Genomic DNA, 24,124 nt, shown 5'->3' on the forward strand with positions numbered 1-24,124 from the left:
GTTGAAAGCATTGATAACTGTTGGTCAAATAAGTTTTTAAATATGATATATATGTTTGCTTGCTTTTGGTGTGGGAGATAGGCTGTAAACTGGCAAAGTCATTATACCCTAAGGTTTAGTTTTAAGACTAAGCCTTTCCCACCCTGGGGTAGTGTACTCTCATGAGGAATCCCATTATGCCTCAGATAAGTGACTTTGTATCAGAGACTTCCTTTTTTGTATATTGGATTAAAGGTTTGGATTTCTACACTATAAAGTGGGGCAAACCAGGAGCTTGCTCTCTCTCTCAGTTCCTGAGATTAGCATTTGAGAAGAGAGCAGAGAAAGGCCACATGTAGGAGAGGAGAGGCAGCCAAGATGGTGGAGTGCTGAAGGAGAAGCCAGTTTGTGCAGAGTTTGTGCAGTGAGAAGGAGATGAGGAACAGAGGTGAATAAGTCTGGTAAGCTAGAAACCTTTGATTCTAGGAAACTCGGATAAGCCAGTAGCTTTGTGAGCACTGAATGTGAGTGGGTTTTGGAGCCCAGTATGTGTTTTTACTTGCCCGCCGGATGCAAGCTAGGATTAAAGATAATGGCCCACCAGTTCTTGGCTCCATTGTTTCATTACTGTCTGTCTGAATCAAATGCGAACCTGCATGGGCCAGGCAGCTGTGATGGTGGCTGTGGCTATTGGCTTTACAATAACTAAAATAAAAAACAAAAGTCTGGTAGTATGTCAGAGATAAGTATGAAGATAAAAGCAAAGGAGTGTATGTATTGATCATCTGAGACTTGATAGAGAAGCTACCTCCAAGAAAGTGGCACTGGAGTAATAACTCAAAGGAGGTGAGAGATAGAAACCTGAGAACATCTGAGAGAAAAGTCACCCAGGTAGAGGACACAACAGGTGGAAGGTCTCAGATAGGAGCATTCCTGGTGTACAAGAACCAGAGCTGGGAGGCCAGTGTGTCTCGGGTAGTGACTAGCAGGGCTTGGGTTGGGGGGAGGCTGGAGAGAAGTATAGGGGAAGTCAGAATACTATCAGAGTCCAGAATGTGTAGCATCTTGTAGGCCGTTTACTGTGACTAAATCCAGACATCATTTTAAGGTGTTAGCAGAAAAGACAAAAATTATATTACACTACTCCCTATAGGGAAAAAAACCCACCTCATACCAATAACTTGAAAATTAGAAAGGGTGCTGCTATTGATCAAAAGTATGAAGATTGCAAGATGGCTAGAAAGATAAGATCGAAATGGTTAATCCCAGCCCAAAATGTGAGAATTTCAAAATGTAGGACCAGCTTCAGGAGGTTTCTAAGCACAAGATATTTATTATGTTCACAGGTTCTATGGGTCAGGAATTCTAAAAAAGGACAGTGGGAATGACTTACTTCTGCTCCATAATATCTGAGGCCTCAATAGAAGATTTGAAATCTGGGAGCTAGAATCATATGAAAAATCATGTCCTTGCATGCCTAGTGATTGATGCTGGCTATCAGTGGGGATCCTCAGTACCTTTCTATGTGGTCTTTCTATGTAGGCTACTAAGGCCTTCCTCATAGCGTAGTGGCTGAGTTCTAAAGGCAAGAGGCCCTAGAGAGAATAAGAGCTAGACAAAAGCCTATTATCTTTTATGATGTATGTCTTAGAAGACATACAGCATCAACTTTAGTTAATTCTATCTATCAAGGTAGTTATAAAAGTCTTACCCAGGTCTAGGGGAAGGGAAAATAGACCCCACCTTTTGATAGGCTGTGGCAAAGTTGTGGAAGAGCATATGAGAACAGAAATACTGCTCCGATCATTTTGACAAGTATACCTTCTACAATAGTATACTGGGTCACAAACAGAATTTCAATAAGTTTCAAGGAGTAGAAGTAGTAAACTCTCAGGTCACAATGTCATAAAACTAAGTTAATAACAAAATTAGGTTGCAGAAAACTCAGCTACCCATTTCTCTAATACTTTTAAATTTCAAGTCAAACATAGCATACAAGCCCAAACTGTGGAAAAATCAAAGAAGTATAATAATAAAATGATTACCTATTAGAATCTATAAAGTAGATATAAGACTATTCTCAAAAGAAAACAGCTTTAACTATATGTCTGTCTCTATATTTATATTTATATATAGTTTTTTTAATAAAAATAAAATGAAAAGTTAAATATCTGAATAAAAACATACTCAGCTAAATAAACCAAAAGAAATAAATTGTTAAAACTAGAACCAGGTATTGATGAGATATAAAACAAAGATATATAATAAATAATCAAAAAATTAAGCTTTTCAAAAACTAAATCACTAATCCAATCAAGTAAAATGAAATAAAATAAAAAAGAGAAACCTACAGAAACAAGACAAAAGAATCATGAGAAGTAACTTTGTTCACTCCTGTGCAAATATCTGAAAGTCTAAATCAAGTGCATAATTTTCAAGGAAAATATAATTTTCCAAAACTATGTCCATTGAGGTAGAAAGTTGAAACAGATTGATTTCCAAAGGCAAAATAAAGTCCATAAAAACTTATCATGACCCTCCCAAAAGCACAAAGTATTGGTGATTTTACAGGGAAATTGATCAAACATTAGGGAAGAAAATGACTCAGTGGTACTCTTGCAAAAGATCCAGTGTTTTGCAAACTGTATCATTGCAAAACAAACACAAAAAACAAAACTCCTCAATTGTAATGTTTAACAACTTCTGTGTCTTGAATATTCCCACCATGACTAATTTCAATCTATATGCATGACATCACCTTATGTGGAGTTGGGGAGAGATGCACACAGTTTGGTCTTGTGAGACCCTGCTAGCCAGCTCCTGCACACCAGATCAAATTCCAAAGCCATCTAAATTGTTTCAGAGCATAGATAAATCAGTACCTCCTAATTCTTTTTATAAAGTGAATAAAACATTTATTAAAAATTGATGTTTTCAGAGAAAATAACTATATACTCTACTCAACTATGAATATACATGTAAAAATCCTAAATAAAGTAATTATGAACAATACCCGACAGCAGAAACAGCAAAGAAAAACATGATGGCCAAATCAGATTTATTCTCAGTATGTAATGACGTTTCAGTATTAGGATATTCATTTATTTATTGAATTGTTTTAATAGATCTAAAGATGGAAGCCACAATTTTGTAGATGCTGATAAAGGTTTGTTTGGCAAAAATTAATAAACATTCTTGATAAAATCAAACAAAAATAGATGTATACTTTTTTAATATATAAAATCTATTCATCTTAGTTCAATGCTAATGTCAAACTTAATGGGCAAACACAGAAGATAGTCATTTTATAATAAGGACAATATGATTTATCTGTGACCACCACTACTATTTAATATTTTACTGGAAATACTAGCCAATGTAATTAGATAAGAGAAAGAAACTACAGGCATGAAAATGGAACACATATGACAAAATTATCATGTTTACAAATGATATTATTTGATTTGACAATTTGAGACTTAAGAGAAGCCAACTGAAAGATGAACAAGAGAATTCAGTGAGGAAGGAAGTAAGATAATATACAGAAGTCACTAGTCTTTTGATATTAAAACAAAAACTAGTTAAAAATATTTTAAATGAAAGATTCCATTTACAAAAGCAACAAAAAGATAATAATTTGGTAATGTTATAATCTTACATTATCAACAATATACAATATTTTATAAAGGGAACTATAACTCTTGCCTGACCTGTGGTGGTGCAGTTGATAAAGTTTTGACCTGGAATGCTGAGATCGCTGGTTCGAAACCCTGGGCTTGCCTGGTCAAGGCACATATGGGAGTTGATGTTTCCTTCTCCTCCCTTTTCTCTCTCTCTCTCCTCCCTCCTCTCTCTAGAAATGAATAAATAAAATCTTTTTTTTAAAAAAAGAAAACTTTAACTCTCTGTAAGAACACAAAAGAAAACTTGAAGATATGGCCATATCATATTCTTCTATATGAAAATGAAAGACCATAAATATATCAATGATCTCTTTATTAAAATATAAATTCATCATGAAACTATCTGCCAAAGATATTTTTTTCCTTTTAAACTAGAAAAACTGAGTCTAAAGTTTAGACAAGAAGATAATAGCTGGGATCATTCTGAGAAAATATGAGGGGCAATTAGTCCTACTAGACAGTAAATGTATTATAAAGTGTCAATAATTATTTTAAAATGTGGTACTGATACACAAATAACCTAACAGACTTAATGGAATAGAATAGAAAGTTCAGAACTAAAATCAATTACATATGGGATTTAGTAGATGACAAAGCAGTACTTAAACTGGTAGGTACAAGATGGGCTATTCAATATATGTTCTTGGGGCAAGTGAGTAGTTATTTGGGGAAAAAAATGGATTCATATCGCATACATTACACCAAGATAAATTACAAATGGATCAAAACTTGTTAAATTATAAATTAAAATTCAATTTTAAATTAAAATAAACCATGAAAATGCTAAGAGAAAAGAAAGACTTCAGAATCTCTGATTTAAAAATGAAAATCTTAACTTTATTAATAATATGCTTCTTTATTTAAAACAAAACAAGACAATATAAAAAATGTCTGTTCTCAGACCAATATCTCTAATGAATACAGATGCTAAAATACTAAACAAAATACTAGCAAATTGAATACAACAACATATTAAAAAAATAATACATCATGATGAAGTGGGATTCATCCCAGAATCTCAAGGATGGTTCAACATACGTAAAACGGTTAATGTAATACACCATATCAACAAAACAAAGAACAAAAACCACATGATCTTATCAATAGACACAGAAAAGGCTTTCGATAAAATACAACACAATTTTATGTTTAAGACTCTCAACAAAATGGGTATAGAAGGAAAATATCTCAACATGATAAAGGCCATATATGATAAACCATCAGCTAACATCATATTAAATGGCACTAAGCTGAAGGCTTTCCCCCTTAAATCAGGAACAAGACAGGGTTGTCCACTCTCTCCACTCTTATTTAATGTGGTACTAGAGGTTCTAGCCAGAGCAATCAGACAAGACAAAGAAATAAAAGGCATCCATATCGGAAAAGAAGAAGTAAAGGTATCACTTTTTGCAGATGATATGATCCTATACATCGAAAACCCCAAAGAATCCACAAAAAGACTACTAGAAACAATAAGCCAATACAGTAAGGTCGCAGGATACAAAATTAACATACAGAAGTCAATAGCCTTTCTATATGCCAACAATGAAACAACTGAGAAGGAACTCAAAAGAATAATCCCCTTCACGATTGCAACAAAAAAAATAAAATACTTAGGAATAAACATAACAAAGAATGTAAAGGACTTATATAATGAAAACTATAAACCATTGTTAAGGGAAATCGAAAAAGATATAATGAGATGGAAGAATATACCTTGTTCTTGGCTAGGAAGAATAAATATAATCAAGATGGCTATATTACCCAAAGCAATATACAAATTTAATGCAATTCCCATCAAACTTCCAATGACATTTTTTAAAGAAATAGAGCAAAAAATCATCAGATTTATATGGAACTATAAAAAACCCCGAATAGCCAAAGCAATCCTAAAGAAAAAGAATGAAGCTGGGGGCATTACAATACCTGACTTCAAACTCTATTATAGGGCCACGACAATCAAAACAGCATGGTATTGGCAGAAAAATAGACACTCAGACCAATGGAACAGAATAGAAAGTCCAGAAATAAAACCACATATATATAGTCAAATAATTTTTGATAAAGGGGCCAAGAACACACAATGGAGAAAAGAAAGCCTCTTCAATAAATGGTGCTGGGAAAACTGGAAAGCCACATGCAAAAGAATGAAACTGGACTACAGTCTCTCCCCCTGTACAAAAATTAACTCAAAATGGATCAAAGATCTAAACATAAGACCTCAAACAATTAAGTTCATAGAAGAAGACATAGGTACTCAACTCATGGACCTGGGTTTTAAAGAGCATTTTATGAATTTGACTCCAATGGCAAGAGAAGTGAAGGCAAAAATTAATGAATGGGACTACATCAGACTAAGAAGTTTTTGTTCAGCAAGAGAAACTGATAAAATAAACAGAAAGCCAACTAAATGGGAAATGATTTTTTCAAACAACAGCTCAGATAAGGGCCTAATATCCAAAATATACAAAGAACTCATAAAACTCAACAACAAACAAACAAACAATCCAATAAAAAAATGGGAAGAGGATATGAATAGACACTTCTCCCAGGAAGAAATACAAATGGCCAACAGATATATGAAAAGATGCTCATCTTCTTTAGCTATTAGAGAAAGGCAAATCAAAACGGCAATGAGATACCACCTCACACCTGTTCGATTAGCTGTTATTAGCAAGTCAGGTAATAGCAAATGTTGGAGAGGCTGTGGAGAAAAAGGAACCCTCATACACTGTTGGTGGAAATGTAAAGTAGTACAACCATTATGGAAGAAAGTATGGTGGTTCCTCAAAAAACTGAAAATAGAACTACCTTATGACCCAGCAATCCCTCTACTGGGTATATATCCCCAAAACTCAGAATCATTGATACGTAAAGACACATGCAGCCCCATGTTTATTGCAGCATTGTTCACAGTGGCCAGGACATGGAAACAACCAAAAAGCCCATCAATAGATGACTGGATAAAGAAGATGTGGCACATATACACTATGGAATACTACTCAGCCATAAGAAATGATGACATTGGAACATTTACAGCAAAATGGTGGGATCTTGATAACATGATACGAAGTGAAATAAGTAAATCAGAAAAAACAGGAACTGTATTATTCCATACGTAGGTGGGACATAATAGTGAAACTAAGAGACATTGATAAGAGTGTGGTGGTTACGGGGGGGAGGGGGGAATGGGAGAGGGATAGGGGGTGGGGAGGGGCACAAAGAAAACAAGATAGAAGGTGACAGAGGACAATCTGACTTTGGGTGGTGGGTATGCAACATAATTGAACGACAAGATAACCTGGACTTGTTATCTTTGAATATATGTATCCTGATTTATTGATGTCACCCCATTAAAAAAATAAAATTATTAAAAAAAAAAATTTCAAATACAAAAAAAAAAAAAAAAAAGGTCTGTTCTCCAAAGAAGACATACAGATAGATAATAGACATATGAAAAGATGTCCAACACCACTAATCATCAGAGAAATGGTAATTAAAACCACAATGAGATATCACCTCACTTCTGTCAGATAGCTATCATCAATAAATCAATAAACAAGTGCTTGTGAGAATGTGGAACTGTACATGGTTGGTGGGAATGCAGATTGGTACAACCACCATGGAAACCAGTGTGGCATTTCCTCAAAAAATTTAAAATGGGCCCTGGCCGGTTGGCTCAGCAGTAGAGCGGCAGCCTGGCGTGCGGAGGACCCGGGTTCGATTCCCGGCCAGGGCACATAGGAGAAGCGCCCATTTGCTTCTCCACCCCCCACCCCCACCCCCTCCTTCCTCTCTGTCTCTCTCTTCCCCTCCTGCAGCCAAGGCTCCATTGGAGCAAAGATGGCCCGGGCGCTGGGGATGGCTCCTTGGCCTCTGTCCCAGGCGCTAGAGTGGCTCTGGTCGCGGCAAAGCTACGCCCCGGAGGGGCAGAGCATCGCCCCCTGGTGGGCAGAGCGTTGCCCCTGGTGGGCGTGCGGGGTGGATCCCGGTCGGGCACATGCGGGAGTCTGTCTGACTGTCTCTCCCCGTTTCCAGCTTCAGAGAAATACAAAAAAAAAAAAAAAAAAAATTAAAATGGAACTGCGTTGTGACCCAGCAATTTCACCTCTGTGAAAATATACAAAGAAACACAAAACACTAATTTGAAAGACTATATGTACCCCTATGTTCATTGCAGCATTATTTACAACAGCCAAGATATGGACCAACCCAAGTATCCATCAGTAGATGAACGGATAAAAAAGGTGGTACATATACGTAATGGAATATTACTTGGCCATAAAAAGAATGAAACCTTACCATTTGTGACAACATGGATGGAACTAGAAGGTATTATGCTCATTGAAATAAGTCAGAGAAAGACAAAAACCTTATGACTTCACTTATATGTAAAATCTCAAGAACAAAATAAATGAGCAAACAAAATAGAAACTGACTCATAAATACAGAGAATAGATTGATGGTTGCAAGAGGAGAAGGGAATTGGAGGACTGAGCGAAAAAGGTGAAGGGATTAAGAAGTACAAACTGGTAGTTACAACATGGCTACAAGGTTGTAAAGTACAGCACAAGGAATATAGTCAATAATATTGTAATAACTATGCATCGTGCCAGGTGGGTACTGGAAATATCAAGGGGAATACTTTGTAAAGTATATGAGTGTCTAACCATTTTGTTGTACACCTGAAACTAATACAAAATAATATTGATTGTAAACTGTAATTGAAATGTAAAATTTTAAAAAAAGAATTATTAGGACAATTGGTAAAAATTGAATAAAATCTTAGGATTGAATGGTAGTATTATATCAATGTCAATTTCCTGATTATTATGGCTATATTATAATTATGTAGGAGACTGTACTTATAATAAATACACCATAGTATTTGGAGGTGATAGACATCAGACAAGCAACTTACTCTTAAAATATTTCTTAAAAAGTGCTTTGTACTGTTCTTACATATCTATTTAACTTTGAGATTGTTTCAAAATTCTAAGAAAGGAATTAAAAGATGATAAAATCCAGACCAGGCCACACAAGGATTGCTGTAGAAAAGCTGGAATTTTACATCAGAAACCCAATACACATGCTTTAAAGTTTTATGCTACATATTTTTACTTAATTGCATAATAAAGTATGTGTGCTTCTCAAATAAAAAAGGAAGAACTTTTACAGAAAAAGATTTTAAGCAAAGCCAAAAGACATATAGTGAACTTAAAAATATTTGGAAATCATATTTCAGACAATAGTAGATTAAGTATGTATTTCTAATTTCTTGGAAATTTGTAAAAAGTGATCAGCAACTCACAGCAAAAATAGATGTGCAATTGCACTTTTAAAAATAATTGCATTTGTGTAAAATGGCACATATACAATAGTGTTTATTGTAGAGTAGATGTACTAGGTAAACAATGAAAATAGCCAAATATCTATTAATCAGTTGAGAAATGGTTAATAAATCACAGTACATCCAATCTTTGGAATATTGTGTATCTCCATCAAAAAAATCAGGAAGTTTCTTACATTGTTATATGCAAGTCCATGTGGTATATATACTTCATGGAATAAAACAAGAACAATATACATAGAACACTACCCATTATGCATAGAAGGTATAATGATAAGAATCTATGTTTTTTTAAAAGTCTCGTAAAATGGATAATAATGACTGCCTATGGATGGAGATAACTGGGCATGTGGGAAGGCTAGGGCAGGAGAAATACTATTCACTGGATACTTGTATTTATTTTAAAATTTGAATCATATTAGAAAATAAATAAATTGAATTTAAAAGATTGAAATAAAATTTATATCGTCTATAACTTGGCAATTACACGTGTCCAAAGAGAAGTATGCAGAATGATGTTTACTGCAGTGTTTTCCTAGTAGTAAAAAAAAAAAAAAAAAAAAGGAAACGAAGAGAAACAATATACCTATCAAGAAAGGAATGGTTAAAGTATAATAAATCATGATATTGAATATTAGGTAACAATTTTAAAAAGGTTAAGGTAAATTAAATACTAACACAAAATGATCCTCAAGACTTTTCTTTGTTTTATTTTTTTTGGGTTTTTTTGTTTGTTTTTAGTGAGAGAGAGAGAGACAGGGACAGACAGACAGGAAGGGAGATAAGAAGCATCAACTCATAGTTGTGGCACTATAGTTGTTCATTGATTGCTTTCTCACATGTGCCTTGACAGGAGGGCTCCAGCCAAACCAGTGACCCTTTGCTTAAGCCAGTGACTTGGGGCTCAAATCAGCAGCAACCTTGTGCTTCAAGCCAGCAACCTCTGGGCTCAATCCAGTGGCCATGGGGTCATGTCTGTGATCCCACGTTCAACCCAGCAACGCCACACTCAAACCAAATGAGCTCGTGCTCAAGCCAGCAACCTTGGAGTTTCGAACCTGGGTCCTCAGCATCCCAGGTTGATGTTCTATCCACTCTCTCATTGCTTGGCCAGGCCTCAAGATATATTTTTGAGCTAAAATAATTTGAGTACAAAACATTTGTACATTGTAATACAATTTATATAAAAGCCCCAAGATTACACACACCACACTTATTTATGTATTTAAAAGCACAAAATCACACTCACATTCATGTGTATAAATGCATAGAAATAATTTTGAAAGTATAGGCACAAAACCCCTAACAGTAGTTACTTCTGGGAGAAGGCCCAGGTTAAATTGACAAAGGGTAGAAAACGGTCAAGAAGTCTAGGTTTTTCAGTGTTTGAAGTTTTATAAAAATATGCTCATATTTTACTCATGTAATAGTAATAATAAAAAAGTTAAAGATCTAAAGAGGTTAGGAGCTTGGGGTAACTGGTGACCATTTTGGAAACTTTGAAACTTTGTTTCCCAAGGCTAGGGATAAAGAAATAGTTTCTGTGAAAACATTCTTTTTTGTTCTATAAATTTAAATAATCTAGTGTTAGGAATCCACAGTAAACTTTCCGTACTCTGTCAGTGCTGGGGGATGTGATATTCATATGAGTCAAATATTCTGGTAGACAAAGAGAACCAGAGGGAAAAAGTGAAGAGGGAGATGCATATGAAGAATGCATGGCTCTTTGGTTTACTGAGAATGGGAAGAGGACAGCATGCATAACAGCTACTAGTTATACAGTGAACTCTTTATAGCCAGGCACTGTGCTGGTATTTTACGTATGTTTGTGGTCTCAATCTTGGAAATATCTCCTAGAGCTGGACATTATCCCCATTATATATATGAGGAAATTGAAGCTTAGTAAGATATTAAGTAGTTTACCGAAGGACCCACTGCTGTTAAGTGTCCCGTGTGAGATTCAACACCCGGGCTAACACTGAAGCCTGTGTTCTCTACCCTGTTCCATGCTGTTTCTCACTCCAATGCACTTAATACAACTATACTGAACAAATTTTAATCTGTTTCTTGATGATTCAAGAAAGTACTATGGCTTTTTTCAGTATTTCAGGAATCTTGTTATGAGCATCAATTATCAGGGCACTAGTGAAGCATGAAAATAAAAGATAGTTAATTGGAGCTATCTGGTTGGAAAGAAGCAGAGTAACACCGCATTTATAGGATTTACTGCTTTTATTAGAGATAAAGGCGTCACAAAATCACTAGTGTGATTTTTGCATAGCCTCTTTGATATTAATTGATCTGCATATTTAGAAGGCCTTTTTATCTTCTATAGCCTGATTTCAAATGATCTGTCATGTTAAGCACCAATATCAGAACTTGCATCTCTGTTTGTAGTCCTATCAATATTGTTTTCAGATACATGATACAGTTTCCCTATTGGAATCTCATAGCAAAGAAAAAAATCTGATCTCTTTAAGCTGAATTAACACAAGTTGAGTTTAGGTGTGCTGCATCAGGGCTTCCTAGGCGACCCCTTTGGTTACAGATTATAAATGCCATTTAGAGAAAAGGCAGGATGGCTCCTGCATGTCGAGTACACTTCAACAACCACCTGAGAGATACCTCTGTGTGACTGCATAAAATGGAAATAAAGCATGGCAAATAACCCATTGACTATGCACTTTCTCACCTGCTGGTAGCGAAACACAATCCAAAGCAATTTTGGTACTTACATGCCTCTGGGGAAAACAGGGCCCTAAAAATCATGAGTGCAGCACCGGAGAAAGTCCTGAAATCGGTGCTATGTTTGGGGATATAAAACCCTAGGAACTTTCGACTTTCTCCCTGAGTGAAATGGACTGGTAATGGTGTTTTGTTATATTATCCACCAAGCATAATGATAATGGGTCACATGCAATTTAAGAAAAAATTAAGTCTAATAAGAAAAATCTCTAATAAATACTAACGGTATTGTTGTTGGCCTAACATTTCTATTAACATTTGTTTTTTACATATTAAATGATCTGCAGTAAGTTGAAAATGAAGAGGGCAGTACAAATTAAAATGAGCATTCTCACAATATATGCAATGTCTAAATGCTTGCACCTCTCTTCCCTCCGGCAGGGTTTGGGAGATATGGTACATACAAGGGAGTGGGGCTGGCATATAGAGGAGAAGCTTGATTTTAGATATGCTCAGTGTAGGGAGTAGTAACCAGGAACGAGAGCAAGTCAGTGAAAAACAGAGACTGGAGATCTGAATTCAGCTCGAGGGAAAAGAAACAATTATCCCCTCAGTCAATCTTCTTCTGGGCCAGTGGAGGAGGGCAGAGAAGCTTAGGGAGGCTCTGGTACCCAAGCAAAGGGGTGGAAGGAGTTCGATGCAATGTCAGCTCCCTGTCAAGGATAGTGTGGTGAGGTGAGATAGAACTAAGGGAATGTTTAAATACGTGCTTCTCGAGCCTACATAAGAATCTCCCAGGGAATGAAAGGTAAATATAATATGTATAATGTTATACAGTATACTAAATATAAATATTGTATACTAAAGGTATATAATAAGGTAAATATGCTTTCATACCTACTTCTGGGGATCCTGACTCCATAGACCTGGGGTGATACACTGGCATCTGCTATTTTTAGTGAGAGATACACTGGCATCTGTTATTTTTAATGAGATCCTTTAGTGATTCCTCTACACACAACAATTTGAAGAGCTCTGAAATTAAATATCGATAAGGAGTCTGATTTCCCCAGGTCTTCTTGGCCATGAGGTTTAGAAGAGCAGTGACAATTTCCAAACTCTGCTGACTAATGGCATGACAGCCACAAATGTCTTGCCATGGCAGGTCCTCACTGGTTTCTGAGGTCTTGAGAAGGACTAAGCAGGCTAAGTTATTATGAAGAATTAATTAATGTGCAAGACATTGTGCTGTGTGTAGAGGTAGCAAGGACCCCTAAGGAATTTGCAGTACAGGGCAGGACAGCAAACAGAGACTGGAATAATGCATTGGAGTATCACAAGTGCTATGAAACCTGAGGACACAGGGAGCTTGGTCACTTGGTAGAGGATTTCCCAAGTCAACATTAGGCTTGAACAAAGGGCTGGCCATGGTGCAGAGAAAGGGACTTGACGGAAGTGTTGTTGAGAAGTTTGAATACTTGGGTGGTATCCACTGATTGGTTGTAAATGGTAAATAGGAGAGAAGAACATCAGATGACTTCCAAGTTTTCAACCTGAGTACTTTTGCTGAAGGTACAGCCATTTTCTGAAGAATGGTATTAGGGAGGAACAGATTTGATCAGACATTTTAAACATGAGATATCTGTGCCTGAAAATGGAGATACTTTAAGTTATAGGTCAACACACTTTTACTGTAAAAGGGTTAGACGGTTTTTGTTGGGACTACTCAACTCAGTTGCTCTAACATGCAACTAGAAGCTAATAGGCATGGCTGTGTGTCGATAAACTTTATTTACAAAGGCAAGTGGTGGGCCAGATTTTGCCCATGTGTACTAGCTTTATACTCCTGTTGTAAGAATGGAATAGCAGATATAGGTATATATCGACTCCTCTATGTTTGTGTACATAGTATCTTTCTGTGTAGTCATAGAATCACACTCTATACAAATACTGCATTTCAAGGTTAGTTTAACAAAGGATTTTCAGACTTCTCAAAACTGTTTAACGATTATCTATTTAGAAAACATTAAATGTGGAGATGTAAGTTAAACTACAAGATACATTTTGTACTCATTGATTCAGTAAAATTTTAAAAATCTGCCAGTGCCAAGTACTGGCAAAGTTGTAGAAAAACAGAAACTCAAAAGTTATTTTGGTGAGAGTATGAATTACTATATCCAGAATAGTACTTTGGAAAACAATTTGTTATTATCTAGTGAATTTGATTACATGCAAACCCTAAGATCTGGCAATACAACTTCCAGGACTCTAACCCAGGAAAAAAAAAAACTCTTGCACACGCTGAGATCAATGTGAAGTATGTTCACAAAGATGTCTATAACACAAAACAAAATACAGTAATACCTTGGTTTTTGTTGACTTCGGTTATCATCAGTTTCTGTTTTCATCAATTTTTTCCCTGAAAAAAATTGTCTCGGTTTTTGTGGGTTACCTCAGATTTCATCGGGGTGCCCACATGACCTCGTTGCTAATTTTGTGAAAACAGAGGGCAACCCACACATTCTCCTGCTCAGTGTGGCGTTGTTTCTTGTTGTGTGAGCATCGCCCCACACATCTAGCCAAACAATTCCATTGCTTTCCAGTGTTTTTGTGCTTTTATTATTGATAGCGAGTGATAGATAGTAATACTACAATTATATGTAAGTGATGACTGTGTATACAGTATTCGGTATAATGTGTTTTTGGTATGTATTTTGGAGTGTCTAGAATGAATTAATTGGATTTACATTGATTCAAATGAAAATAATTGCCTTGGTTTTCATCAGTTTCAGATTTCACCAATTGTTTTTAACATGGATTATTGACAAAAACCGAGGCATCACTCTGTAACCCATGTGGTTCTTTTAAATAAAGTTGAGTAACATTCAACTGGGAGGAATCCACAAAACTTGGGGAGAAATAAACTCACTGTATGAAATAATTTTTTATATAAAGTAAAAAAAAACACTTTTAAAAGGGTCTTTATATATATGGCAAAACTATGAAGAAAACCCCACATAGGAATGAAAAACTTAAAGTCGGTGTTGCATTTATCATCAGTAGAAGGTGGAGGCAAAGAAATCCAATCTGATAGGAAAAACTAAAAGGATTTATTTATTTCTAAGCTTGGTAATAGGCACACAGATTTTTAAAAATTATTATTTTTAAATAAGTTACATATTACATATATAGCTATTCCTTTGCAATGGATCACACATTGCATGATCATGAAAAACAAGACAAAACCAAAATCTTAGAGTTACCAATTTTATATTTTTGAGAAATATATAATTAACTCAAGTTATTTTTCTTGTAAAATGATGTCAATTTGAGGGACTGACTTCCTATGTGCCTTGGTTTCTTTGCCAGTCACGTTACCTTTCCCAGTCGCTGAAAGCCAGCCCGCTTCCCGTATTTCCTTGAACACAAGCAGTGAGGACCTGGGAAAGCGAGGGGGAAGGAGTAGCCAGTGCAGGGTCATTTAAGGTCCCCATCTTAAGGAACACATGCATTGACTTTGGCGTAGGACAGAATGTGGTCAAATTCCTCCCTGCCACTCAGCAAGTCATCTTACTGCTGTCTTTGTTATCCCAGTCATCCGGGCTTACAGGGACACTGTGTAGTGGTTTAGTGGTGTGGAAGCTATTGATACATAATTTATTATTTCTTGAGTATCACTTTGTAGTGTCATGATTACAAGGCTTGGAAGAAGATAAATTCTCTACTACAAGTATAAATGGGCACTTGAGATGAAACCACCTAGTTAATTTCCCCTTGTTGCTGGAGTAGAATCTGAATCCAAACCACAGCACAACCTAGCCCCTAAATCTCTATTAAAAACCACCTTGGGTAGTCTGGTAAAGCTTTATTTAAAGTCAGCAGAGAATTATAAAGTCAAAAGTGAAAAATGCTACAACAAGAAAGAATCATAAAAAAATACTACATCAGTTAAATGTAGTCAAAGGCAATTTAGTGTGCTCTGGCACCAGTCCTTATTGATGTGGAGAATGTGATGTGTCAGGGCTCGGCAGGAACACTCGGGAAATGCAGGCTGAAGGGTGCAGCTCTGGGCTTGACTCCGGCGCAGCCGCATGGGCTATGAAGAGTACCACACTGTCCTGCTATTAGACCAGGAATGTCAGGGGAAATATTCTAATTATCCCCATCCAAACACCTTCTGTTTATTTTTTCTTGATATAGTATATATTTTTTAATTTAATTTTTTAATTTTCCACTGACTTGAGAGGAAGGAGGAAGAGGGAGGGAGACAGAGGCAGAGAGAGAGACATCAACTTGTTGCTTAGTTGTTACATTTAGTTGTTCACGCATTGGTTGCTTCTCATGCATTCCCTGACTGGGGGTTGAGCCCACAACCATGGTACACCAGGACGATGTTCTGTTGATTGAGCTATCTTATTTGGCCAGGGCTGATGTAGTATATTTTTTAAATTAGATTTTCTTTTCTTTCATGGAGATAACAAACCTGAAAGCTGCATCAATTGGTCAGACCAACAAGATAAGTATCCCTCATCATCACTCTTTAAGAATCTGCATTTTGGTAGTCACCACGTTGATCTACTTTTCCCCATCCCCGTTCCGAGCTGCAGTTGTTTCTGCCTCATCTCCTCCAACTCTCTTAGTGTTGCATTAGTCAACATGAGATGATCTTATTAGTAATAAATACAACTATGATCATTATTCACCTACCATGTTCTAGGTACTGTGTTAGCACCTGCGTATGCATTGTCTCACCAATCCTCACAAAAACACAGTCAGCAGTGGTGGGTGGGGACCATACATCTGGAGAATAAACACAGTTGCAGGATAGGATAGTAAAACAGACTGTTTTAATCCTGGCTTTGCCACTTACTGGCTCTGTGACCTTTGGCAAGTTACTTGCCTACTGTGTATTTTTCTCTCTGTAAAACGGGTATGACTGTGACATCTCCCTTAGTAGGTTGTTGTGAAAATTTTATGAATTGACATAAGTGAAGAATTTCAGAGTTCCTAGTAAGTGCTATATATGTTATTGTTGTTGTTGCTCCTGCTTCTGTTATTATTGTTATTGTTATGATATCTCTTCTGGAAACAAGATGCCTTCACGGAAAGGAGTTGTGAATGGGATTGACTAAAGGGAAGGGAAGGGGTTGTCCCATGTGGCTGGTCAGAGGGGTGATGTGTTCAGGCAAGGCATGCAGTACCGACTTCAATCCTGCCTCGTGTGAGGCCATAGCCACTTTGGTAACCCACTTATCCAAATGAAGACATTTTGGAGGGTCAAATGAGGAAGGAACTTGGATTCTGTGGGTCCTTCATCTTGGGTACTTCCACATATAAAATCAGGTTCTGGGGTACCTGCCTTTCTTTCCCACCTGTGAATTCACATCCAGGAGAAAAGGAAAGCGATTGGAGAAGTCCTTTGGTTCTAGTAGATCTTAGAGTCTCAGTTGTAGATTCAGGATAAGTGACTGGTTCGATCTAAATGCTTTAGAGGATCTGAAAGAGATTAGAGAAAACTATTCCAGAGGATAAAGGCAGGACAGGAGGGAACAATTAATCTCGTGGACATTCGATTCTCTAAAAACTTTTTTGGGAATGACCAGAAACCAGCCAGGCCATATGCTGTCCATTTGCAATCCTCAGAGCTGTGGCCTTTTTTTAAAAAAAAATTATTTATTTTTTTACAGAACAAGGCTAATGCCAATGCCTCTTTTAAGATTGCTCTTAAACTTGAAAAGGAACTGAAAGGTTGAGACATGCACGCAGAGTCAACACAGATGACTTGACGAAAGTAGTCCTGACAAACGCCAGGGCTCCCCCAGTTGTCAGAAGCGGTCTGATGATGACACGTTTGAAGCTTCCCAGATGGACTTGCAGTTTGGTAAATCTGAACAATCAGGGAAAACATAGTTACACTGTGGAGAGTTCTGAGATGCAGAGAGAACAAGTTAATTTTTCGGCCTCAACTGAGACCTTTCACTCGAGTCATTAATCACAGCACAGCCTGGAGCCTTGGCCCCGGAGTCTGATTCTCCGGGCGGCTCTCCTGCTCCAGCCGGAGGCTGGTTCCAGGTGCTGGTCCTTTGCGTTCCCTCCAACCGGGCTGATTTATGAACAGGAGATGTTTTCTGGTTTTTCCAAATTCTGTTCCATTACTTTGTAATAAAGGGGATGGTGTTTTGCAGATCCTTAGTGTTCATATCCCTAATACCACAGCTTTTTTCAGTTCCTTTGTGGCCTTCCCTCTGTGATCTGGAGGGTAGAAATGCTCTTCTGCGTGTTGAGTTTCAAAGGTAAGACTTTAAAGACTCTCATTTCTTTTCCCCTTTGGCTGGAGTTGAAAATGCAAAAGTCCAGCACGTGGCTTTGTTTCTGCATTCAAAATCTCCATGCAAATTAAGAGTTGGGAAACCTCAGTGACAACAGCTGTCCTCCCCGCAGGTGTGGGAGTCATCCCCATTCTACCCCAACACATGTGGTTCCAGGTATAATATCAGGAGGCCTTCCACATGGGGGCCTAGTCTCCGGTGACGGTGTAAGCCAATATTGAAGGCTTCACAGAAGAATCCGAGTGTCAGAGGAGGACACTGTAATGTGGAAGCTGAACAGGGTGCTGCCCAGGGTAACCTGTTTGACTGAAAGTGAACCTGATCTGAGCTGATAAGGGCCAACAGATCCTTTGGGAATTTTCCCAAGTGGCAGAAATGTGTCACAGGAGAGTAATTGGAAATTGATATTTGACATATCTCTGGGCAACTCTTTATTCCTGATAACACCAAAGGGTTAGGCCAGGAGTTGCTGGTGATAAACATGTGAGCTCCCGCAATCCGTTGCTGATATGCAATCTCTTCTTTGTTGAAAGTAAGCAGCCGCTTTCTGATCCTCAGCTTCCTAACGAGTACTTCCAGTATAGAGGCCCAGGGGCTTTATTTGCGTGAAATGAGAGGTGACTACAGCCAACCTTGCCTTTTGATAATTCTCTGAAACAAAATCATTGCTGGCAATGGTGTACTGTCTTTAAAATTCAACTCCATTTAACAGGTACTTGTTCAGAGGTTGCTATGCACCTCGTATTATGTTGTGTGCCGTGGGACGTACAAACTAAATATCAAACATGGCCTTTGCCCTAGAGAAACTTGCAGATTCCTAGGAAGGATGATGTGTTTATGAAACACATTTTACATGGCAAGATAAGATATCATGCATGTGCCAGAGTGAGGGGGACCTGGATTAAGTACAATAAGGAGTCATAAAAACAAATGCAGAGTGGACTGGAGCTGCCAGGGAAAGCGTTATGGATGAGGTGAGGACAAAGACACCAATATCCCAAACCCAGAGCTATCCCTTAAAGAAATTGCAAGGAGCGCAGTTTCGGGTTAACAAGAGATTATGGAGCCCACTTTATGTGAAAGTAAATTTGTTCAATATGAGACTAGATTAATGCAGTTCAATAAATATTTATTGAGTACATGCTATGTGCCAACTGTCTCTGATGAGGGAAAGAATGAATAATCCATACAAAGAACACATGTGGGTAGTTCTCAATGCTACCTTCTCTTAACACGGGTTCTTAAAGTTATTGCTGGTTTGCGTGGTTCAAAACCTAAGATTTTACCTCTTACCATTCTAGCTCTCAAAAAGACTTCTGTGCTCATGTCACCATCACGTTAACTTCGGTGGAACAAGATAGAGAAGATGGGCATGGCCCCTGTGCAAAGATGCACACAAATTCTTGAAATACTTTTTATATGTTAAAAAAAAATGGCCTGCTTTTCCAAGATGTTTTTGGATCAAGGAGCTGAGTCTAATGTTTTGTGTGGTGAAGGAATGACATGTCCAACTTCATACATTATATACAATATAAAGAGCTGCCTGCACACTGGTTGTGAATGGGAGAGACAGAGTTAGCATTGAATGTAGTCCCAAATTATTGGGTTAGGGAGTATTTGGAATAGCATTTGAAAAGTCTGAACCTGGCCCAAACTTGGGACCATAAGTGGAGCCCAAGCTTTCTACAGATCAAATTTTTCTTGGAATTTTCATTATTCCTCTTGACAGCTGCTTTGAAAACACAGTTCAAAGAGTCTTCCATCATTAGAGTTTGAGATGGTCTTACACTCACACTGGGCTCTTTGCCACTTGTGAAGTTTGAAATTGGCATCCCTCAGATATATTGGTTAAGTCACTAAAATTCAATGTATATTCCTCTTTGCAAATCAAGAAAATCCACTATTTGTTCACTTCTTAAGGTACAGTATAACTGGGTAATTGCAAATTGGTCTAGAAAGAAAAGGAGTCAGTGTGATAATGGTGGTGGCCACGATGGTCCTCATGGACATGGTAGTCATTGCTTCAAACAACTACATAGTTTGTGAATAATATAACTAAAGAACACTAGCAAGCCCTGGAAAGAAGCTAAGCTACCAAACACCGATTCATGAAGGTGTCAGAGTTCATTTAGCTAAGCAATACCAGAAGAGACCTTGAAAATCACCCTTTCTCACTAGCAATCAATCTCAACGAGACTTCTGCTTAGTAACCCTGGCCTTTTACCACCCATGTGACTGCTTTTTGAAGCTAATTTAGGCATCAAATTTAAATGGAATTCTGAGAAAACTTTTTTTAATCTGGATAAGCTGATAGAAGGGAAAGCTAAAAGAAATTTGAAATTACTCTTGATTCCTGTTATTTTTCTTGATATCAATAACTCTCCATCTAAAAGGTGTGTCTGGAACTCCATGGGCAGACACGTACACAGCCACATCCACATATGCTCGGGCACTCATCTATATGCATGTATATATGCTAATATACATTCCTCTTCATCATCTGTAGGCATTTTGCAAATAATGGCTTGTGTGTGTTTTATCATCGTATTTTTAAAATGAAAATGACAACTTCAAAATCTTTTGCAGAAATAGTCCTTCTACAGTAAATAAATTTCAGCATGTAGACCAGGGTCATCTCTGGGTCACAAAATTCTATGGAGGAGTTAGCAGGGGGAGGCAAAGGCTGTGGCTTTCTGTCCTTCAAGTCTGGGGCATGCAGAAAATGTTGGTAATGGAGAGATTCGGTTAGTGGAGAACTAGTGACATAAAAGCCAAGTGAGAAAGGTAGAACATGATTAAGAGTACAAATAAGATGTTGGCAGGACATAGAAAAGACAAGAGGAGGTATGGATACCCTCCATCCCTCTTCCAACCTCTTTTTTTCTCCATGGGGTCATTACGTGGCTAGGCGTGGGGTTAAGAGTGTAAAGGGGACTTAGACTTTTGAGTTGAAACTTCATTTTGATGAAGCTGTTTTAAAAGCTTTCTTTTTGAATAAAAGAGCCAAGAGGGGTATCTGAGCAGGGCTCAGAAAAGAGCAGACAGACCATTAAGCACCCGATCCAGGTTTTGGGTTTGAAGGTGAGAAAGCAGCACAAGGTTTCCGTAAGCCAAGGTGCAAGTTGGCTAGAGAGAAACCTAATCTGGGCTCCACCCACCACACTATGTGTCTGCAGGTGACTCGACTGAGCAGAGCACCTTTTCCTAATTCATTCAAAGCACTATATAGAAGAGCAGTCCCATAGAGGAGAATTTTAAGCTTTCTTCTAGGTTGTCCAGACCTATTTATGTACCTAGGAAGTGAAACAGAGACTCAGAGCAGAAGTGCCTGAGAGCAGCACACTTAATGAGTGAGGACACCCAGTGGCTCCTGGAGCAAACTAGCCACAGAGACCACTGGGCAGGTGAGTGTCCAAGGCGGATGGCCCAGCTCGAGTGGTCCCTTCTTTCTTTGTCCATAAATTCCAGGTCCTAATGATCATGTAACTTCTTGTGCTCAGTGCCCTGGCAATGCGAGGCCTCTGTTGACTTTGAGGCGCTTAGAGGCCATTGTGAGAACAAGAGACAAATGTGACTGTGCTAACTGGAATGTGCACAAAGCCTGTTTGACAATAGCAAGGGAACCTTGAAAAGTTAGAGGCTGCCATCACATATGGCGAGGTCCCCCCAGCCCTACCTTAGTGGCTGCTCCTTCTCATTGAAGAATGGAAACAGCGCATGGCCTAAAGCCAGCTGAAAGCAAACCCCTTGACTTTATTCATTTTATGACTGCAGTACTTGATGGTAGTGTTAGTAAAGGCTCTGAAAGTTCTTCTAGGAGAAATGCCAGAAATGAGGCAACTGTATATTCATTCACCTGCTTTAAGTTATTTCAGAAATAAGATGATTCATAAAAGAAAGCAGAATCATAATTGTCAGCCAAGATGTCGTTTTTAACTTTAAGGTGTTCAGAAACAAAGGGATATTATATCCTTAATTCTTGGAGTGCCACAGGTGCCAAGTTATGCACAGGGTTCCTTCCCTCTCGGCATTGAGTGTTTGTGAACCTGGAGGCAACCAAACACCAGTTTCAGAAAGATGCTGCCTTTGGTGGTGTTCTCACTGCCTAGCTCCCTGGAGCTGCAGGAGGAAGCATGGCCTTCCTAGCTTCCCTGCATGCTGAGAGAGTGGGAGACAGCAAGAAGGGAGGCAGTCCTTGAAACAACAGGAGGCTGTGAGTGAACTGTCTTCAGCCTCCATCTAGGGAGCTTGACAAGAGTGTCATTAAAGTGCTGGAGAAATAATTTATAGCTTTTGGTTTTGTCTACACTTCAACATATGCCACAGATGCTCAGTTTAAAACATGAATAATCAATTAATATAATATCAGGCATCTGGAACAAAGACCAGAATGTTTGAGGGGTTGAGTTGGACTTACATGTCATCCATTCTAACCACAGATGTCTGGATGCACATAGTAGGCATTGAAGATTTGCTGATTATATTTCCTCTGATTTGAACAACCTGGTTTCTCAAGTTTGATCCCAGATGTTTGGCATCCAGCCAGAGTTGTGTGCCCTGCACCCTGTCATCAGCCTCACCACCTTGGACATGGTTGGCAAGGGGGCAGTATTCCCCTTTCCCATAATCGCGTCTCCTCTCGCCTCTCTCCGCTGATGTGCTCTGGCTCATGTGACTATAGGGCACAGAACATACTGCAAGTGACCCACGGAGCTGGCTGGTTTCAGAAACTCTCCTCCACACCCCCATTTTCTCCAGTGTCATTGTGGTTGCATCTTTTGGTAGAGAACATTAACATCTTGGCTAACAGACCACAGCAGTGCTGGTGACAAGTACAAGAGCAGTCACTGGTCATTGCAAAAGTGTTGAGTAAAGGCCTGTTAGTTCATATCACTGACCTGAAACTTGAGGAGGAAACAGGAGAAGGCCCGTGTAAGAGAGGAAGAACATTAAAATGTGAGTGGGAATATGGGACATTCACTAATTCCTAGGGAACAATAAGATGGGGTAGTTATAAAAAAGGGCCCCTTCTGGTGGCATCATGCAGATGGCATACACAACAGAGGGGAAGGGATGCTGTATGCTAGAGTGGATGCCTGATACATTCCAGCTCTGCCTCCTATTCCAGCATGTAGCTTTAAGCTCAGGCCCCAATTCCCTGCTCTGTAACATAAAGTGAGCATCCCAGGATATCTTCTAGGACTAACCTTCTTTGACGCTTTGATCAGGAATTATGAGACTCTCATTTTTTTCACAATTGAATACCCCCCGAATACCCAGAAATAAGTACGTGCACAGATAATCAAGTAAACCCTAGGAATGAAAAACAGTGAAAGAAGGTTATAGACTATGTCCCAATGTATTTGCTAGCAGTGGCTTTCAAGCTTTTTATACTTGGGGACTGGTGAAAATAGGAGAATTATTTCAGGGAACACTAAGGCAGAAATCACCCTGACCATAAGTGAATTCACCTAAGATCATTGGATCTATAATCTTCATACAACATCAGGGTGATTAACTCTTCTGTGGACTGGCACAAAATTTCTTAGTGGACATGTCGGCATACTGGTGGTTGGAAAACACTGGGTTAGAGGATAGCAGTATTTGAATGCCTGTGAGGATCCATTCTGTATGAAAGATAAAGGTTCATCATGTTTGGGAAGGGAGTGCTCATTCAAAGAGAAACAGTGGAAAGGTTTATCTTTCCTAATGTCCTTTGTTCAGTTATTTATCTCAAGACCAAGCACACCTGGTTCTTAAGCTGGTCCACACACTGCCTTGGTCACACAGGATGGGAAAGGCAGCCGTGACAGTGGGTACCAGAGTTCCGCTGCTGCCGGGGATCAAGGGGATTTCTCTTCAGGCCCTCCGGGAAACAGGGGCGATATTTCTGTGGGGAGCTGTAAAACTAGAGGTAGGATAATTCATCTGCAGTTGGACCCAGCCAATAGTGTAGGTAGAAGTTATAATCCTGTGTGGCGCACAGACAGATGACCGTCCAGGTGCTACCCTTCTTTTCGGACCACATGATGGCAAATCCAGTAGGTTACCTCTACAAAGGGCAAAGCACATCAGAAAACGTCTCACTTTATAACATT

At 38.4% G+C, this 24,124-nt stretch overlaps 1 protein-coding gene and 1 pseudogene across 1 annotated transcript in view; both read left to right on the forward strand.

Annotated features, from left to right (window-relative positions):
* LRMDA (leucine rich melanocyte differentiation associated) overlaps window positions 1-24,124 on the forward strand; it is a 1,241,357-nt gene that overhangs the window by 972,859 nt on the left and 244,374 nt on the right. The gene's annotated exons all lie outside the window — the stretch shown is intronic.
* On the forward strand, window positions 19,353-19,449 carry LOC136313775 (U6 spliceosomal RNA; annotated as a pseudogene).

This window comes from Saccopteryx bilineata, chromosome 9, assembly GCF_036850765.1.
Source record: "Saccopteryx bilineata isolate mSacBil1 chromosome 9, mSacBil1_pri_phased_curated, whole genome shotgun sequence".
Classification (NCBI taxonomy): domain Eukaryota; kingdom Metazoa; phylum Chordata; class Mammalia; order Chiroptera; family Emballonuridae; genus Saccopteryx; species Saccopteryx bilineata.